At 35.2% G+C, this 22,485-nt stretch overlaps 1 long non-coding RNA gene across 2 annotated transcripts; it reads right to left on the bottom strand.

Annotated features, from left to right (window-relative positions):
* Positions 1–11,724: 11,724 nt before the first annotated feature.
* LOC139858304 (uncharacterized) lies at positions 11,725–13,750 on the bottom strand. Of its 2 annotated transcripts, none has more exons than XR_011762892.1 (2): positions 13,661–13,750; positions 11,725–12,832 (listed from the first exon to the last, which is right to left on the bottom strand). It is a non-coding gene; the product is annotated as an uncharacterized lncRNA (long non-coding RNA). The 2 variants fall into 2 exon arrangements; XR_011762891.1 differs by lacking the exon at positions 13,661–13,750 and adding an exon at positions 12,914–13,654.
* Positions 13,751–22,485: the final 8,735 nt, after the last annotated feature.

Genomic DNA, 22,485 nt, shown 5'->3' with positions numbered 1-22,485 from the left:
TAAAGAAGATCGATACTGAAGAAAGAAGCATTAATGACATGCCGGTTGTAAGAGAATATCCCGGAGTATTTCCAGAAGAATTACCAGGGCTACCTCCACACAGATGTGTAGAATTCCAGATTGATCTCATACCAGGAGCTGCACCTGTAGCCCGATCTCCATATAGACTTGCACCTTCAGAAATGCAAGAATTACAAGACCAGTTGCAAGAATTATCGGACCGTGGATTTATTCGTCCTAGTTTTTCACCTTGGGGTGCTCCTATTCTGTTCGTCAAGAAGAAGGATGGATCTATGAGAATGTGCATAGATTACCGAGAATTAAACAAATTAACGATCAAGAATCGGTACCCATTACCGAGGATTGATGATTTGTTTGATCAATTGCAAGGATCAAGTGTTTATTCTAAGATTGATCTACGCTCCGGATATCATCAACTGAGAGTGAAGGAAGAAGATGTTCCTAAAACCGCGTTCAGAACCCGTTACGGTCACTATGAGTTTCTAGTCATGCCTTTTGGATTAACTAATGCTCCAGCAGTATTCATGGATCTAATGAATCGCATCTGTAGACCGTATTTAGACAAATTTGTCATTGTTTTTATCGACGACATATTGATTTACTAGAAGAACAAGGAAGAACATGAGCAACACTTAAGACTGGTACTGGAGATAATCAAGAAAGAAGAATTGTACGCAAAATTTTCGAAGTATGATTTCTGGTTACAAGAAGTACAATTTTTGGGCCATGTTGTCAGTAAACATGGAATTAAAGTTGACCCCGCCAAGATCGAAGCCATTAGTAAATGGGAAACCCCGAAGACTCCAACACAAATTCGCCAATTCTTAGGTCTTGCTGGTTACTACCGAAGATTCATTCAAGATTTCTCTAGAATCGCCAAACCCTTAACTGCATTGACTCAAAAGGGAAAGAAGTATAATTGGTCCACAGAACAGGAATCCTCATTCCAGTTATTAAAGAAGAAGTTAACGTCTGCACCCATTTTGTCATTACCGGAAGGAAATGATGATTTCGTGATCTATTGTGATGCTTCACGCCAAGGTTTAGGATGTGTATTAATGCAACGCACAAAAGTCATCGCATATGCCTCACGACAACTAAAAATTCATGAAAAGAACTATACGACGCACGATTTAGAACTTGGAGCAGTAGTTTTTGCACTCAAAATATGGAGACACTATCTATATGGCACCAAGTGTACAGTGTACACCGACCATAAGAGTCTTCAGCATATTTTTGATCAAAAACAACTCAATATGAGGCAACGTCGCTGGGTAGAGTTGTTAAACGATTACGATTGTGAAATCCGTTACCACCCCGGAAAGGCTAATGTTGTAGCTGATGCCCTAAGTCGAAAAGAAAGAGTAAAACCTCTTAGGGTCCGAGCTTTGAATATTACAATTCGTACTGATCTCACAAATCAAATTCAAGCAGCACAGTTAGAGGCTTTAAAAGAAGAAAACGAAAAAGGCGAAATAAGCAAAGGGTTAGAAAAACAACTTGAAGAAAAAGCCGATGGAACCCTGTATTTTGCTGGTAGGATATGGGTACCAAAACATGGTAACCTAAGGCAACTAGTACTGGATGAAGCACACAAAACGAGGTACTCAATTCACCCAGGAAACGGAAAAATGTACCACGATCTCAAGAAGTTTTATTGGTGGCCTAATATGAAAACAGAAATTGCTACTTATGTAAGCAAATGTTTAACGTGTGCAAAGGTCAAAGCTGAGCACCAAAAGCCGTCAGGATTACTGCAACAACCAGAAATTCCGCAGTGGAAATGGGAAAGAATAACCATGGATTTCATTACGAAATTGCCAAGGACTGCCAGTAGTCATGATACTATTTGGGTTATAGTTGATCGTCTAACTAAATCAGCTCACTTTCTACCAATAAAGGAGACAGACAGTATGGAGAAATTAGCACGCCTATATTTGAAGGAAGTAGTTTCCAGGCATGGTGTACCCATCTCTATCATATCTGATCGTGACACCCGATTCACATCACGTTTCTGGCAGTCATTACAAAAAGCATTGGGAACTCGATTAGATATGAGCACCGCTTATCACCCACAGACAGATGGTCAAAGTGAAAGAACAATACAAACATTGAAAGACATGTTACGGGCATGCGTGATTGACTTTGGAACCAGTTGGGATCGACACTTACCGTTGGCAGAATTTTCATACAATAACAGCTATCATACGAGCATCAACGCAGCGCCATTTGAAGCACTTTACGGTAGAAAGTGCAGATCTCCTATCTGTTGGAGTGAAGTAGGAGAAAGACAACTTACTGGACCAGAAATTATTCATGAAACCACCGAAAAGATCATTCAAATATAACAGCGATTGAAAACGGCCATGAGTCGCCAAAAGAGTTATGCTGATGTAAGAAGAAAACCGCTAGAATTTCAAGTGGGCGACAAAGTCATGTTGAAAGTGTCACCCTGGAAAGGCGTTGTACGATTCGGTAAACGAGGAAAGCTAAGTCCTAGGTACGTAGGACCCTTTGAAATCACCGAAAGAATTGGAACAGTTGCTTATCGGTTAAAGCTACCGCAAGAACTTAGTAGTGTTCACAACACATTTCACGTGTCAAATTTGAAGAAATGTTTAGCTGAAGAGGATGTCGTAATTCCTCTTGACGAAATACGAATCAATGATAAACTCCATTTTATCGAAGAACCTGTTGAAATCATGGACCGTGAGGTCAAACAATTAAAACAAAGCAAAATACCGATAGTTAGGGTTCGTTGGAACGCAAGACGAGGACCCGAGTTTACTTGGGAACGTGAAGATCAGGTGAAGCAAAAGTATCCACATTTGTTCACTGATATCGCTCATGAAACAGGTACTACTTAAAATTTCGGGACGAAATTTTCTTTAACGGGGAGGTACTGTGATGACCCGAAAATTTTTGACTTATTTAAACCAATTCTCTATACGATTTATTATTTTAACACGTTAAACAAAGTCTGTTAGATTGAGTCTCAAAATTTTAGAACTGTTACATATATACAATTACCTTTGACTACTCTCGACGATTCATGAACAATTATATGTATGTATATATATATGTACAAGTAAAAACGACTTTCCTACAGTAAAACCCTATTTGCTACAGTAAAAATTAATTTGCTACAGTAAAACACTATTTGCTACAGTGAAACCGTATTTTGCTACAGTGCTACAGTTCATAACTATAGATAATTATGAACTGTTTTGTGGGATTAAGTTTCAAGAATCTGTTTTCTTTTCATTTAATTGTTTAACAGTTTTGTCGAAAAATGCTTATTTATGCTCTTGAATGAGTCCATGTTACCAATTTGGTCCACAAATGTGACCACCATAAGTTTGGATATCACTTCTACAACGGATGTAATTCTTAATATGGTAACTGAGGCCCCGTTTGGCCCGTTAGCCAACCAGGGCTTTAGTTTGAGGGATGGTTCAGATTCAATTGAGCCAGTTTGGCAGAGTGCTAACCACTCGGCTCATACGTGGATGTCTGGTGCTAAATTTGTAATTCTTGATATGGTAACTTGGTTTTGAGGGGACTATGTTCTAACAGGATTGGGATACAAGTGTCCAACTAGGGTTATTTTAAAGAGAGTATCGGAATTTTAGAGAGAGAAAGTAGAGATTGCGAGTTTCAAAGAATGAATGCGGTGTTTTTTTTTATGTATACGAAGAGAAATTTAGGGCTATAAAAATAACGAGTCCTTGAAATACGTGTGGTTTACAATACAGCGTATGATGAACCGGACACGTGGTTAATTTTAATTGGACTTTATGTTTGCTTTTTAACCCAGGCCCAAAAGGCTGTGTTGCATACTTGCAATTTGATTTCATGTAGGTCATGGAATCCGTTAAGGGACAATCCGTTTTACAACTACAGCTACCAAAGGATGAGAACAAGAGTTACATAATACCATAATCCTTCACCGTATTTAGCTTGCCGCTCTGACTTGTATCTAGATAAATAAAATTTATAGTTTTTTTTTTTTTTTTTTTTTTTTTTTTTTTTTTTAGCTTATACTCGTTGTAACATAATATATACTCTTATCGTAATGTATCATCTCTATCTCTATTTTTATCTCTATATCTCTATTTCTATCTCTCTCTATATCTATTATAACAAAAGTAATATTAACAAAGTATTTTAATTAAGGGATAATATGACAGAGTAATAACTCTTAGATTAAAAAACTTCTTTTAAAATTCACCATTAGATCAACATTGACTCATTTATTTGCAAATAAATCTGTTGTTATTAGTTTAACTACAATTTTTCATCTTCTTTCTTTCTTTCCTTCCATATATTAAAACAAAAAACAATAACGAATCGCTAGGGCAATACTGTCACTCAACAATTGAAAATGAAGAGATAGACAATTGTTGAATGATCAACTAATCCAATGGTCCATATGAAAAGCTAATCTCTAATCTAATGGTTTTCTCTTTTCCATTTTAAATTTTTGAAAAATGATTAGCTAAAGTTAACTTTGTTATTTTATATAATATAGATAGATAGATAGATATTTTATATTTAATATATTAACTTTATATATATATATATTTTTTTGAACGGCGATTTTTTTGGCATCAGTAGATCATTTCTTTCAACGACCCTCATCATTTGCTCGTAACACACACGTTCGGGCGGAAATCCGAAACCGATCGACGGTACCCGGGAACACATCCATTCGGGCAGTGGTTCCAGGTAGGGGTAATATAATTCAATATTAAATATTAAATATTAAATATTAAATATTAAATATTATGTATATATAATACTAATAGATAGGCTAACTAATTATTTTCACAATTGATCCATTTGTAAATTATTAAAATTATTAATATAATAATAATTATTTTATTAAGTTAATAATTAATATCCGTGATAAAAACATTATACTTCAATAGGCTCGGATCAAAATAGTTATTTGTTTACGGATCGGAAGCACGTAATGGATACATCATATACTCGGTGCGGATAAAATCTAACTCGTGAAATTGTAATAGCCGTTTAAACAATTTCTGGGTATGCCCATTTTATTATTATTATTTTTTTGAACGGCAAGATTGCATCAGTCCGGACCGAAGCCTAGTCATCATTTGCACACACATACGTTCGGGCAGGAAACCCGAACCACGATCACAGGGAATCAGGGATCCGAACCCTTAAACCATCCCGAGGGGCAGGCGGGCCGGACCTTAGTCCCGGATCGGGTCCCTTTGGGCTGACCTCAATGGAGTTTATTTCAGCCCATGTTTAATTTAGTCATTCAGAAGCCAGGTTCGAACCCTGGACCTCTTACCCGGCGAGGGTGTTAAACACCACCGCGATACCACTCAGGTTTCTAAAACTTTGCATGAAGTTCTTAATTTTTATTGTTGTGTTAGTTTTTTTAGTTAAATTGTGTGTTTTTATAAACAACGGGTCTTGGTATTCATGAGCTACAAACGTGTGCGAAAATTTAACCTGTTACAGATGTTGATATTATTCAATTTCTGATGATATTATTCAATTTCAACGCCATAAGTACTTTTAAATATCCTCATTTATTATAACAGTCTACTCAATTTTGTATTATTTTATTTTTTTGAGTTCCGCGAAATCGCGAGTGATAAACTAGTTTGTATATGATGTAAAGATGGATAAAAGGTTAAATTAACAATTTAGAAAAAATTTAAAAGGATTATATATTTGATGGTCATTTGATTTAGAGTAAATTAGGATTTTTAATTTTTATAGTTCAAAATTAGTTGAATGTAATTTATCGGAGGTTTTAGTGACACCAAGTAACTTTCTGGTTGAGAAACTTTAAAATAGGTTTAAAAAGTAACATAAGTGTTATAAATTATCAATTCAGGTACATGATGTTCTACAAGGAATCACGGATTGTGATGACCCGAAATTTTTTGACTTATTTAAACCAATTCTCTATACGATTTATTATTTTAACACGTTAAACAAAGTCTGTTAGATTGAGTCTCAAAATTTTAGAACTGTTACATATATACAATTACCTTTGACTACTCTCGACGATTCATGAACAATTATATGTATGTATATATATATGTACAAGTAAAAACGACTTTCCTACAGTAAAACCCTATTTGCTACAGTAAAAATTAATTTGCTACAGTAAAACACTATTTGCTACAGTGAAACCGTATTTGCTACAGTGCTACAGTGAAAACACTATTTGCTACAGTAAAACACTATTTTGCTACAGTGCTACAGTGATTTGCTACAGCAAAACACTATTTGCTATAGTAACACTATTTGCTACAGTACACACTATTTGCTACAGTAACACACTATTTGATGCCGACGAACTAGCAAACAAAAACAGAAAAGGCGGCAATGCGATCGCATGGCAAAAACACTGAAAACTCATGCGATCGCATGAGCTACAGTAAATCGAAAAGTAATATAAATATGCCAGTTTTGCTCGACGAATTCCTTACAATTTAGTTTCTTCTGTACTTTAAATTTAAATTTAAATTTATAATTATAATTATAATTTAAGTTTAATAATAATAAGGTATATTCGAGGGTGTTTTAATTCGGGTTTCAAACCGCTTTAAGCTAAGGAAATATTGGGTATTATTCGGGGTATTGTTCTTGAATCCAAGGCCAACCATACGGTCGTCTACCATCATTACGTCTACGCAATTTGCCTACAATATTGAATCGCAATATTGAACTGTGAGTTTATAGTCTCCCTTTTTAAATACTTTAAATATTTTTGGGCTGAGAATACATGCAATTTATTTTAAACGCAATAAGACACAAGTACATACTAAATTCTACACCGAGTTAAACCGAAAATCCCTTAGCTTTGGTAACTAGTAGCTGCCAGTACATAGGATATGGACTGGTGGGCGCGAATAATTGTATATGGATCCATAGGGCTTGACATCCCCGTCCGAGCTAGAGCGCTAGCCTTTTAACGGACGTATGTTATTTGAGTTTAAGACACGTTGGTTTGCGCGTATTAAAACGAATGGAGTAATTATCACTATAGCGTTAAGTTTAGTTACCAGGGTGCTCTGTTACGTAGAATCTATTGATAAACTTTTGATGAAATCTTGTGGTCTATCTTTATATATGTTTATGACTCGAGCAATTAAACCTATAACTCACCAACATCCGTGTTGACTTTTTAGCATGTTTTATTCTCAGGTCCTTAGAATGCTTCCGCTGTGATGTGCTTGTTGCCTGCATGGAGTCTCTCATGCTTTGTACAAAGTTTATTGCATTCAAAATAAAACTGCGTTGTGTAATAAATAATTGGACTGTGATGTCAACCTGTAAATTAAAGACTTGTGTATTTTGGGGTTTTGCTTATACCTAAGCACTCGCCCACATGTTTATAACTTTCTATGTTTAGAAAGTCACTTATTTTAATGAATGCAATATTTTATCAAAACGTATCATATAGAGGTCAAAACCTCACTGTGGAATCAATGATTAACGTGCCGCGTCAATAGCGATTTTGACGGGTCGTTACACGGATCATATATTTTAATTCATTCTAAAAAATATATATTTTAACGATGTGAAATTAAAGTAATATTGTTAACTTATTAACGAAAGTTAGTCAAATTTCGTTAAGTGCTCAAATTTCATTACATAATTGATTCCTAAAATAATAAAAAAATATAGAAAAATAAAATAAAATAATAAAAAATGTAAAGATACTTAAAAATATATAAAAAATAAAAGTATAAAAAACAAAAAAGTAAAAATATAAATATAAATATAAATAATAAAATAAATTAAAAGTAAAAAATTTAAAAAATGATATTGAAATGACCATTTTTAAAATTTTATTTTTATTATAAAGGCCAACCGTGTAACGAAATTTGAACACTTAACGAAATTTGACTAACTGTCGCTAATAAGGTGACATTATTACCTCAATTTCACACTTTTAAAAAAATTATTTCCTTTTAGATATAAATTAAAATACATAATCTTTTGAAGGCATTAGAGAAAGTAGGGGTGTTCATTAAACGGTTACACCCGAAAAATCGCCCGATCCAAATACTTTGGCTAATTCGGATTTGGTTCGGATTTTGATGATACCCGGTATATAAAATGGTTAGTGGATTGGATTTGGATTTTGAATTTCAAACATGGTTTTAACCGAAAACCCGAATAATTTGGTTATCAACATTTATATCGACATACTCCATAATTTATAACATACAGAATCCATTTCCATTTAGTCATATACATAAAATAGGAAATGTATTAATTCAAATTGGTGTTGGTTTTCTTCAGAAACGTAAATCATGCATTGTTTGTTTACTTATTTCAGTTGAATGCAAATCAATACAATGCCATAAATTTATAATTTATTTCATTTTAAAGGTTATTAATCATTTTTCCGTTTATTAGTTCCTAAGTTTGTAAATTGGTTTAATTAGAGAACCGAACCATATAAACCGATTTTATATTAAGTTGGTTTGGTTTGATTTTGACAAATTTTGGTTCGGTTTTTGGTTTTCAATTTTTTTTAAAAAAAAAACCGATTAATCCAATCCATTTGAACCATAAAATCCACAAACCGGCCTACCTAACGAACACCCCTAAGAGAAAGTCATATCACTTAATTTCCAATTAAACAATTTTTAGAAATGAGAATATAACCTTAAATATAGAAACACATTTACTAATTACTCTTTATAATTAATTTAGTTACTTCAAATTAACTCATTTATTCAAGAAATAATAGACAATTCACAAAATATATTAAATCTAACAAAAAGCCAACCTAAACAATAATTCTAAATTTTTAAGAGATATATGAGTGTTTATATGGGATATATGAATGTTATAAGAGATATATGAGTGAATTCAGTAATTAAGACATACGAGTATATGAGTGTATCATTTAATATTCTTCAATAAATTTTTAACAGTATCTGATGTACATAGAGTAATATGTTAGTTTGGGATATAATTTTCAATAGACATGTATTTGGTAAATAAGTTTTTTATTTGCATTAGTCTAGTCATAAACTCTAAAATAACTTGTAGGGATTTTGTTCATCTTATTTTTTAAATACACAACTTTAGAGTCATTATATTTACTTCAAATTTTAATTAGAGTATGGTATCATTTAATAAACTCGTCAATAGTGTTAGATGTCCTTTATGCGATGATAATTTGAAATTGATTGATCATACGTTGATCTTCTGCAATCATTCGATGGAGATTTGGAGTCGTGATTTTCGATGGTGAGGGCTTGGCAATTTTTCAAACTTTAGTGTTATTGAAATTCTTTAAGGTAATGCTTCGGCTTCTATGTCATGTCTTGGGATAAAATTTTAGCAAGCGGTCGAATGAGTTTTTGCATATTATATTTGAAGAAATCGGAACTATATGATTTTCCACGGATCTTCGTGGAATGCCCCGATGGCTCTTAATGAAATTCATCCAAGTCTTTCGAATGGATATCTCAAAGGATAAGAGGGAAGAAGATCGATTGACTCACTTGGCTAAGCAACCCGAGTGTATATCTTAGCATAAGTTAATTCGTGTATAATTCATGTTTGTGCTAGCATAGTTTTCTGTTTGATATCTCGCAAACAACATACAGTTTCGTGATGGTGTGTCTTGATGTAGTTGCTTTTCCAGTTTACTGGACTCCATCTTGACATTGTACAAAATTTGGTTATATCAATATACCTTACCTTTCTTTTCAAAAAAAAAAAAAAAAAAAAAAAAAAAAAAAAAAAAGGAAACATATCAATAATATATTATTAAAACTAATGTTAATATTAATATTAATATTAATATTAACACATACATATCTAAGTGAAATTCTTGACTTGTAAGTTAATTATAATATTCTTCTAACGTTTTTTTTTTTTTTTTTTTTTTTTTTTTTTTTTTTTTTTTTTTTTTTTTTTTTAACATCGAGATTGGAGTTACTGGTGGGAACCACCAAATGAGTTCTCATCATTCGATCATATCCGTTTCACATGTCAAAAATGATCTACAGAACAAACTGTATAGGACAGGCTCTGCATGTAGTCACTCTTAGGAAGCACCCCTTGAACCAAAGGACAAACTCAGACAACGATGTCTCCATAACCAACTGCAAAGCAAATTTCATTATTGGATCTCCATGTGAGACTCGAATTTGAGACCTCACGAACACCTAGAAGAACGGTAACCACCCAACTAAATAAATATAGTTTTTTTACCAATATAGTTGGAATAAAATCTATTGTTAATAAACATTATAAATTAATATACTTTTTAGTATATAAAAACATTTATTGTAACAAATATCTTTATCTTAAACGCTTAAAAGAAGTAAGCCAAACACATTTAAGTATTATTTAAGCTTATTAAGAGAAGTAAGCCAAATACATTGAAGTATTATTTAAGCTTACTTTGATAATATAATAATTAAACGTTGAATAAATCAATATAAAATATGAATGATTATAATTGAATTTGACTATAAATAAGATAATCTTTTTGATAACGTTATAAATGAACAATATATATTTCAAATGATATAAAAGTTAATGGATTAGCTTTTTATATGAATAAAGAAAAACATATAGTTGTTTGATAAGAATTTTAAATACAAGTTAAGAAAGATATTAACACATATTTTGTGTCACTCGACGCCATTTGTCATTCAGAAGTTAACTAATTGATTATCTAAATCTTGAATGATTCAACACATTTTTTTTCCGTTAAACACAAATTATAAATACACCCTTATGGTGCGTATAATAAACATAACTTTTAAACATAATGTTTAAATGGCTAATGATTTAAAATCAGAATGATTTATTAGTTTTGATAATAATTGATTTTAAATGATAATAAGATGTTTGATAGTTATTGTGGATGTATTATTAAATTAAACACAATCAAATGCAAATATAGTGTGTGATTAAAATAGAAAAAGGTGCTAAATGGAGAATCTTTTGTACTTTCCACATTTGCAAATCATATTGGTGAAATGAAAGGAGAAATGGAAAAGCTAATCTCAATGAAGGGAAAGTATACAATCATTGAAGCTTAAAGAGTTACATGCACACTCAAGTCATGATTCAGAATTTATCAATATCTTCTCTGAAGGAACGTTTAAGTTCAGAATAACTGATTAATGTTAATATTAAAGTTCAAGTCAGTATTTAGAATTAAAACAATAATATTTTTCTAAAGTTTTGTAATAAATTTAAGGGAAAATGGGCCGAAAAGTTAACCTATTATATCAAATTTGACAATAAAGGTAATATGGTTTTTCCAGATACTCGAAAAGGATAACAAGTTTCAGTTTTTGCCCGAAAAGAATGAATGTTAGAAAAATTGTACAATTAAGGTAATATCGTCAAATTCATTGATAACCGTTAGTCGAATTGCGTTAATAATTAATATGTACGCGGTTGGTTCCCGAACCTTATAAAAAATAAAAATAAATAAAAAAAATTAAATTTATTTTTTTTGAATCGGCGGCTTGTACGGACACACGACCCTAGCTGATCAGGCTAGTGTCAACCGATAGTCCTTCCTGCTGAAGTAGTACATAGACAACATGACATGAACTCAACCTCCACATGCCCGATTACGAATCCTTAGCCTCCACAGGCCCGGCTGGTGTCAAACACAATATGCACATAAGATCACATAACAACCATAAAAATGCATAGCTAAACGAGGTAGATAAATACAATAAAGCATGGCAATACGATACAACACAATAGCATGACATGCTACTTAAACTCTATCCGTAGATAGATTCACTCATTGATTACCAACAACAGCTTAGTTATCAAACTTGTGAGATTTTTCCTTTTTGTTATCGCTTGAGAACAATATAAACAAACTCAGTAAAGTGCTCTAACCAAATTAGACACAAAGGCAGCATAACGGCTAGAAAATTACACTTAAAATGAAATACACACGACTGATGCACACCCGTACAGATACAGGCCTATTCGTACGGATCCACTGCCCATCCGTACGAATCTAGTTCTCATCCATACGGATCCACTGGAATCGCATCCGTACATAAACACTCCATCTGTATGGATACAACACATGTCCGTGCGAATGCAAGCTGTATCCGTATGCAGTTCATCTGCAGCAACAACAGTTTCATGGTTTCGAGCCAAAGTACCAAATCTCGTTCTAAGACTTGTTTTTTTACCTCAAAACCCACCACGTCTTGTTTATAAAACGTTTTGGAGCTAAAACCCATAAGATTTACACAAAAACAACAACAAATTTACACCAATTTGACACTAGAACACATTTTATTAAAACCTAGATCAAGACCCTAAAAATGACATATTTAAGACACGAAATTGACTTGTTAATACCTTGCTTGACACACTGAAGTCACCAGTAAACGATTTTCTAACACGAACAAGTACAAAAACGAGATCAATGATTTAAGGTTTGAGATGAAGAAATGTTAGGTACGGTTTAAGTGAGAGAGAAGTTTCTGGAAATGAAAATGAAAGAAATGAGCTGGTAACACACTCAAAAGTGTGTTAAAACACATACCCTACGACACACGGGTATTTACCAGTTAACTAATATCTTTCATACTCTTTTAGGCGGCTCTAACGGAGTTCAAATTAAATAAACAAACGGGTTCCCAGACCCCTGTCACTAACTGGTCTTAACCAAACCACCAGATAACACTAAGTATTAGTATAAATTAAAGATACAATAAGGCACATAATAAAACTCTAAGGGCAAAACCGTCATCTTACATCTAGCCCGGGTTTCAGTCTGTTACAAAAGCCATACCTGCAAAGATTAAACAAGATAAGGGTTAGATGTCACAAAAATGAAGTATGAAACTGTTACCCTAAGACAAAAAAAACCTACCCTTATTTCAAAATAAAAACACGGGATTCTCTTTTCCTTGCTCCCACGTTGTAGACATTCTTAGCTTAAACAACATCGGATCAGGGAAGGTAGAAGCAATGATAGGATGATGACATATTCTATCAAAAAGAGGGTCACTCTTTGAAGCTTTAGGAACATGATTACTATATTCCTTTGGAACAACAACTCTCTTGACATCAACAATGTTATGATAAACAGATGGAAATAACAGAGAAAACTTAACAAATAGAAAGGATCCCTTCTAGTTACGAACATCATGGACTTGTGGAGAGAAACACATAGAGTATCGACAAGACTCCCCTTCTTCTTTCTTCGTTTGGCTACCGTAACCCAATCACCGGCGTCATCGGTTTGAAAGAAACAAAGGAATAGATCGACGGACGGTTTACCACCGTAAGCTCTGCATATGATCTCAAAGGCCATGATTTTCTTAGTCGCCAGAGGATACAAAATTGAAACATGCACCTTAGAGTGATCTAACACGCTAAAAGGATAAAATTGGGATTCTAAGATTACACTCAGTAAATAACTGAGTATACATACCCTCATAGTCGGCCTGTAAAATCCAACATCTTTGTTCCCTTCTTCGACACAATCATATCCTTACCATACAATCTCAGGGTTACCATCAAGCTAGAACACTATTTAGAGGTAACGATACTAGCATGGATACTAATACCTAATTTCACCATGCTTAAAATCAAAAAAAGAGAGAAGAAGTAGTACCTTGATCGACGACTGAAGCGTATGTGGACTTGATTGGAGAAAAGGAAGAGATATCATGAACAAAAAAGAAGGAATTGTGAATAAAAACACCCAAAAAACTAACCTCTTACTTACTCCTCTGTAAGAAACCGTCCCATCAAAATCGAAATTCAAAAACCCCTTTGTAATCGTCCATGAAATTACGCCCTTACCCTTAGTATATTAACATAGTGAAAGGCTAAAACATCGAGGACAAAAAGGGAATTACACAATAAAGATGCCATAATGATATATCAGAGCCGTCTAATCAAACACCTAACTCAAGCATAGAGTTTAAATTCACGAGATTTAAAAAATTCTAATGCTTCGTAAATTTAAACTGTGGGGCTTGATAGTGTACAGATCAAGCATAGAATAATTGGGTCGGGTTCGGTCCATGCTTGACATCAAAGAAGGGGGATTTAGGGGTCAATTGAGTTTAACTCTCCGGTTCGAAGTACCGTGAATAACCCTTTGCGAGATAAGGATCTCAGCATGGGTGGTTAAACATAGACCCACCATAGACGGGTTGTCCGGTTAGTGATGGCTCACGCTGGGTTGTAGGGTTTATATTCATAGATCGTTACCTATATATCAAGAGTGTCTAGTGGAATGCTATATGTCCGGTAGCGCGGGTGGAAATGCGCTATGTAGTAGGCGCTTACTGTTAACGATACGGTATGTGTATCTGTGAGTGGAATAATCCTCCTTCTTTGTTGTGGATTGAGTCTGTTATTTATAGGATAATCCTTTTTGTCTTCTATTGCCACATAATAAGGCTAAAAGGATCGTGGCCTGCGAATAGTACGTCCTTGAGTGAGCTAAACCGACAAAAGTAAAAAGTGTTTTTTCGAACTTGACTCTTGTCTGCCAGGTGCCTTCTGCCAGCTACAGGATCGCCTGACATGTATACGTCACCTTGGTGCTTTCATAGGACCTGCGCCAGGTCTGTGACTTGAGCGCTTATTCCTTTGGCATGGGTCATGCATGGCTCATATGGTGATGATGTTTGATGCGCTACACAAGCTGATCGGGTATGCGTATCATTAAATCCCCCCAGTTTAATGGTATGCGCGAGGATTACGCATGGCGTTGAAGTTAACGTATGACCATCATCTTTATATTCTGCGCCAAGCGTCTTCTTTCTCGCTTTATTGTCAATTAAATAATATTTTTGTCCCGCTGCATTAAATGCAAGGAAATTCGGGCGGCGTCTGTCAGTCTGCTACAGTGACTGTGCTGTCACTTCAGCAGCCTTCGATTACCTCACTCTCTTCTTTTTTCGACACGTGGCTCAATATCCGCCATTTATTTTTTAACCACCCTTTTTCAACTTCCCTTTGGACGTTCCTCATGTTTTTACTCCCCTATAAATACCTCATAACTTCTTCTCATATTTTTTACTCTCATTGTCTTCGTCGATCCTGCGCAAATCTTCTCAGCTCACTCCTCACTGCTTCTTTGATTTTGACTTTAAGTTTTTTCAGGTTAGCGTGCGTTTAGTTTTTTTTGTTTACGGTATTTTGATTATATTGTTAATAGATGGAATCCTCCTCTATTGGCGAGCCTCCGAATTATGGGGCTATTGGGTCTATTATGACAAAGTGCCGAATTGCGCTATTGATAGATTGGTACCCCCTTTGGCCGATTTGAATCCCATAGCGCCGCTACCAAATCAGCGCAGACGCAGTTATTGCCGACAAGGTTACCGTGTATCGGCAAGTTATGGTTGAAGGGAATGTGCGCTATCCTTCAACTCCTTTTTTTCATGGAGGTTCTCAATCACTTCAACATTGGTCTTGATCAGCTACAACTATACAGCGCATGTCGCGTTACTCTTTTTGAGATGATCTGCCATCATTATCAGTTTCCTCCCTCGCTAGCTTTATTTAAGAACGTGTTTTCTTATCTCAAAATCCAACAAAGTTGCTACGCCTTTGATGATAGAGTTAAATTTGTGAAGCACCTGAAAGCCGGGGTGCACAAGAAATGGAAAAACTCGTTCTTCTATATTGAAGATTTTTTTATTCCCCTTGCTCATAGATATATTTGTGCATGGCACACGGAAGATAAAGATTCGCGGCTAAACGTCAAACCCCCACTCTCGCCAGATGATGCGCGAAGGCTTGAGTACTTCTATAACCGCGAACTTCCAATTCGCTAATACATCAGTGATATTTTGCGGATTGCTAACTTGTGTCCTTACCCGCCTGCACTGCCAATTATCAAAGATGCCAACAATAATGGTAGGTGGCAGATGGGCGCTAACTTTGTACATGTTTTCTTTCCATTGTCTTCTTCTAACTTGTTCTTTTGGATTTGCAGAGATGCGTCTGGACAGACTCCTTGCATCCTGCGACATTAGGGGTGTTTATATTGAGACCCCAGTAGACAAGAATGAGCAACGCTCGAGCTTCAACCCTTTAACTCAGGGTGATGGTTCTAGTGGCGCCGGTGGCTCTGGTGGCGCCGACCATCAGGAGGGCCATGCAAATAATGGCTCTTAAAATGTTGGTGTTGAGGGTGCCAAAGGGTTCAAGGTGGCGGAGGCCCCAACTGAGAGCAGTCACAAGCAGAAACGCACCGAGAAGGCGAAAGGTAGTTTTTACTTTGTAGCTGTTTGGGTTTTCTGCGCTGTTAACTATGTAATAACTGTTGTCTTTTGTTCACAGAGACCCGCTTGACATTCCATGGCATGAACGATCTGCTATCAGTGCCGGAGAAGACGACGACTTCTCAATTCAACTTCCTGGAGAGTGTTAATCTCCTTGACTACTTTACACACTTATCGCCCGAGGCATCATGACGCTTTGATGTTCAGCTTACTATGTTGAACTTGATGCGTTCTCAGTTTTGCCTTCAGGAGGCGAAGGCTCGTCTTGATGGCGCTGGTTCTTCCGTGCCAGGCACACTGACTATCGACCAGGCCCATGACCGCATTGTGTTCCTAAATTCAAAGCTTGAGGAAGTAGAAAAGGCGCTTCGGGAGGAGGTCGCTGAGAAGGCGTCATTGATCTCCAAGGTTCAGGAGTTGACCGAAAAGGTTAACTCTTTAGAGTCTGAAAAGAGCGCTTTAACTGAAGAGCGCGGGAATTTGGCTTGTCGATTGTCTACCTGCGAAGGTGATCGTGACGCGACGGTGAGTCAATTTGAGACTTTAAAGAAGGGTCTTCCGTCACTGGTTGCTCGCGTATGCGATTCTAAATATGTGAGCGACCTGTTTGTTGAAGCGTTTGGCCCCAACTTTCTAGTGTTTTGGGCCCTTCTTGCTTGATTATCGTGCTACACAAGATCTCCTACTTTGTATGTTCTTGCCCGCACACGCTTATCGTAATATTTTGCGATGTGCTGTTTATTGGCCGCTTCACGAATCGCCGCCATTTCTCTGCGCTCTTCCTCATAATCCAAATTGGTGCGCAGCTATTCATCATTTCCTTCTTCATTGTATGACAACATTCTTTCAGTTGGGACGGTTATCTCTGCTGGGATCCCCGCCTCAGAGCCGTATACCAAGCTAAACGGCGTTTCCCCTGTGCTATTCTTGTGCGTTGTTCTATGCGTCCACAAGACTTTTGGCAATTCGTCTACCCATCCTTTGCGCTTCATTCCTAGCCTTGCTTTGATAGCCTACACAATATCTCGGTTCGTAACCTCGCATTGACCGTTGGCCTGCGGGTGCAAGATGATCAAGCATAGAATAATCGGTTCGGGTTCGGTCCATGCTTGACATAAAAGAAGGGGGATTTAAGGGTCAACTGAGTTTAACTCTCCGGTCCAGAGTACCGTGAATAACCCCTTGCGAGATGAGGATCTCAGCAGGGGTGGTTAAACATAGACCCACCATCGACGGGTTGTCCGAGGATAGCATCTTACTCTGATTCTGCGCGGATCACTATGAAGTCAACTACCAACGTGTGCTCCTCTCCCTGTCATGATCGTCCCGCAGGGTCAATGCTGCTCCGAGTATTCCTTTCAACCAAGCGGGGTCCCCACTTATTCCCCTGAATTGTTGCTTCACCTCCCTTAGGTGGCCCTTCATTTTGTAGGACAGGTCATTGAAGCAGTGGAAGAACATAACATTGACGCAGCTACTGGTGTTGATGAGAATGTTGTTGATGTATTGGGCTCGCGCGGATGATGTGCCTTGAGGGATTTGATATCGGCTAAAAAGTCATGTTTTTACCCCCGATATTGAGTCCCAAAAAGATTAAATTTCAAAACTTTTTCGGCAAAATAATCGCTTTTTCGGTTAAATTTATGGATAAAGTAATTACGAAGACGATGCAAAAATAATCAAGAGAAACGGAGCTAAAACGAAGATTCTAGAGCGAAAACGGTGAAAGACAAGAAATCAAGTTACGATCCAGCAAAATCAGCTGACCAGGCAAGCTAAACGGCTTGCCTGGCTCACAAACGGCCTGCCAAATGGCCAGGGCAAACGACCCTTGCAAACGGGCTGGCCTGGCAAACGGCCTTTCAAACGGCCTGCCAAACGGCCTGTCATCCGTTTGCAGGGAAATTTCAAGTCTATTTAAAGGGTTTTTGTCATCCAATTTCAACACACCTCTCCTTACTCTCTCACTACAATACACTTTCTCTCACTAGAGCTTTCAATGCCTTCTCACCTCCGAGCGGAAAATTAAGTACCCAGAGGCGAACGCCGAAGATTGTAATAGGAGCGGTCTAGAGGATGTCAGCACTTGTAATGGTCCAGATCTCGTCTGTAAACGGTGAACGCTTTCCTTAATTTAATAAAGTTATCTTGTTATCTTAAGTTGCTTTCATCTTGCATGCCTATCTATCTGTTACAAATGTTTATTATGAAAGGACCCGTTCATATACATTATAAACGATTCACAATAGTTGATTACATTGCGAGGTATTTGACCTCTATATGATACATTTTACAAACATTGCATTCGTTTTTAAAAGACAAATATTTTCAAGTTTCTATGAAATAATGAAACCTATTGAATTCTATTTATAATAGATTTTTGAATTATTAAAGTGAATTATTAAAGTATGAATTATTAAAGTGAATTATTAAAGTATGAATTATTAAAGTGAATTATTAAAGTATGAATTATTAAAGTGAATTATTAAAGTATGAATTATTAAAGTGAATTATTAAAGTATGAATTATTAAAATGAATTATTAAAGTTAAAGTAAAGTAAAAATAAAGTAAAGGTAAAGTTTAAGTATAGTAAAAGTATAAAACTATATACGTATAATACGCGTATAAATATATATAATATTAATTTAAATCGTATATATATATATATATATATATATATATATATATATATATATATATATATATATAATAAAATAAAATATAAATATCGTTATCTTTATCATTCTAGTTAAGTAATGAGTTGTCAAAAGTGGTTCTAGATATTTATAAAAGTTATATACGTTTAATAATAAAGTTTTTTTTAAACTGAAAATGTTTTTGTACGTTTGAAACTAAATAGATCAATCGAGTCTTTATGAGATTCAATCTTCCACTATCATTTGTCTAGTTCTCAATGATTGACAATTTGTTCTTATTTATAAATCATTTTACCATTTATTGTTAAAATGGAAAGATTTCTCAAATCAATGTGGGCCTTTCAACAGAGACTTGTAATCATAATTTAATATATCTGATAATTCAATCATTTGATCTTATCTTCTAATTCCATTGATAAACATTTTGAAACAGATACAATCATGTAAAGTATTTAATCTAATATTTTGTTTACGTTTCAAGTTATAATATATATACACATATACATATATAATCATATTCGTTTAATGGTTTCGTGAATCGTTGGAACTTGGTCGAGGTTGAATGAATGTATGAATATAGTTTAAAATTCTTGAAATTTAACTTAACAAATATTGCTTATCGTGTCGGAAACATATAAAGATTAAAGTTTAAATTTGATTGGAAATTTCCGGGTTGTCACATTACCTACCCGTTAAAGAAATTTCGTCCCGAAATTTGAGTGGAAAGGTCGTGAATGATAATAAGTATGTTTTCATGATGCATACGGGCTGAAAATTAGAGTTTTATCATCAGCGAATAATTTGGATAAACAATCCATTTATATGAAGAGTACGAATGAAGCTAACATAGAAGAGTGAAATGAGTAAGTGTAGATTCATCTTATCATTTGACGTAGATATGATTGATTCCCAGATTTCAATGGATTTGAAGAAAATCTTCTTAATAAGATTTGACTATCCGATAATCAAGGGAATTAGGATCCGCTTTAAATGCGATCGTCCATTTTAATTGTTCTGTCTGAGATTTTCTTATAAATTCACCTCCTTCGTTTCTTTACAACTCACACCTCCTGTTGATGCATTTTATGCAAGTCCCTAGACATCTACCCACGTCCATTGCAGGTACAACAGTTTACAGGCCACCATGATTGCTCGTTATTTTCCTATCCGTGTTTGTATGTGGTTACAGGAACTGCAGGAACGAGATTTAGATGTTTGACTATATTAGACTTAGTCAGAAGTACGAGTGAAGCCTCACTAGTACGGCTGACAGGCTCATACGCACGGTTGATGCTGAGCTAAGTCACAATTACAACCTAAATGAGAAGACACAAGTGAGTGATCACCCGTACGGCTGATGAAGCCAAATCATACGTGTGATGAATGAATCGTATGGGTGAGTCAACAGCAGGGGTATATAAAGTCTTATGTTCTTCATTTTAGGTTAAGCCTCTCATTTGTTACACACACTCAGATCTAGTGAGCTCCTCCGATTCTCTCTCAGTCCAAATCACCCAGGTGGTGAATAATAGCTCTAGGTGTTGATCTAATCACACTTGATTTAGTTGTAGTTTGACTAAATTAATCAAAAAAAAAAACTTAACCTATTCACTAGAGGGTTTGATTCACTTATTCCGCCATTGTGTGAGTTAAATCTGTTGATTTCTAAGTTCCTAGTCATGTTTCATCACCTTCTATTCTTTCCCCCTCAACTCATATTTTAAAGTATTCATCAATATGCTCCATCCAGTTCTGATTCTCGATATACTTCTAACTTTCATATCGGTCATTCTTCTTTTTCATCTACCGCCGGAAGAATCTATTTACTTCTACTATACTCTTAGGTTTATAGTGTTTCTAGTTCTCCCGTGTCTTTATATTGCTATATGCATCGATATATATGGTTTATAATTTCTGGTTTGTCGTTGGGCTTTATATGTTCCCTTATATTTCAAAGTCTCTGCTTCTGTCTTCTATAATCATTATCATTCACAGTTAATGCTCTCTTTTATTTGCTGCAATTTATACCCCAATTTCTATTTCGGAGTTTTGTCCTTTCGTTTCTTATTCTTGCGATTAAGCACCGCTTGTAATGGTCCAGAATTCACAGATATAAATTTCAGAATGAACATTGTTAATGTTCTAGGAAGGAAATTGTGATGGTACGATCTTGACTTGTCAAATTACTAGAATACCTTGGAAAAGGCCGAATCATCAAGAAATATTTTCTTGATATTTTAGAGGTTAAATAGAATACAAGAGTCGTATAACATGGCACATGATGATGTTATGATCTGTGAATCATCACGTTCCATTTAGAAATTCAGCATGGCTTACTGTAATATAATAACATTGATCAAGTGTCATTATATTATACTAATTCATGCTTCAGTTCCCAACACTACTTCAAAATATTCCTATTTTAAACTTGAATGTTTCAGAATTTAGAAACTAAAATAGTTTCTTTTATGATGTAATACAGATAGCGCGAAGAGGTAAATGATTTCAAATAAGAAAAATTAAGAAAATATCTTCAGAAATATGGAAGATATTTATAATGAAAGATATGATGATATTTTAGAATTTCTAATATCAGAGGATGATGAAGAATATTGTCCGCAGGGGTTTAGAGTCAGGAGCAAGGTATTCGTTAATGACTTCAGTAGGTACTGAATCATTTGGATCCTTTGAAGTCAGGTTCAGTCTTTGTAATTTGTCCACAGCCTCCTTCCTACTTTGCTCAATCCGTTTTTCAGTTTCAAAACTTCCTTTTTCTGCGCTTTGCCAGCACACTTCATCATTATCATCCAGCTTTTACCGTTTAAAGTCGTTTATAGTTTTTGCTGCTTCATCAGCATTTTTTTTTCTTCCATTTTCGGAGAACCAATTCATAGTTCGGAGTGTTTTTCAGAAACTTCACATTCAAATTAAGTCCAGAAGATAGACGTTATATATATACACATATAACTGTTGGCGTAGACATGCTGCGAGATTTCAAAATACTGATTGCTAATTCCTAATGATTCGTATGGCAATTCTCATTACAAGATGCGAATGAGTAAATGATGGGGTTTCAATGAATAATTATAATGACTTTTTGGAGAGGCTAAAGTCAAAGGGTAATGAAGTTGTTGGTACATCTGCTAATAATGTGGTGGAATGTAAAAGGTTCCCTGGTAACGATGGTGTATATCTCAAGGTTATAATAAGGTTAGTCTAACTGAAAAGTCGAAGTTGACTTGCTGGAGCTGTGACAAAACTGGCTACTTTGAATAGGAGTCACAAAGTTATTTTTGCTAATAAATGCCAAAGAATCTGACGCGGATACGTTGTTTAAACTTTTACTTTGGTTTTAAGAGTTTTTCGGGTACATAACTGTGGGTAACATGTGGTTGGATCATCATCTCGATTGCTCATCATTCGAAGTGTCTTCAGAAATTTTTGAAGGGTTTGAACACAGATTGTAATCGTTAACATACATTTGATGTTCTAACACAGTTTTGAAGTCAAAATATAGCTTGTGAAAGATGTAAGG

The sequence above is a fragment of the Rutidosis leptorrhynchoides genome, chromosome 7 (assembly GCF_046630445.1).
Source record: "Rutidosis leptorrhynchoides isolate AG116_Rl617_1_P2 chromosome 7, CSIRO_AGI_Rlap_v1, whole genome shotgun sequence".
NCBI classification, from domain to species: domain Eukaryota; kingdom Viridiplantae; phylum Streptophyta; class Magnoliopsida; order Asterales; family Asteraceae; genus Rutidosis; species Rutidosis leptorrhynchoides.
This window is presented reverse-complemented; position numbering and strand designations above follow the sequence as displayed.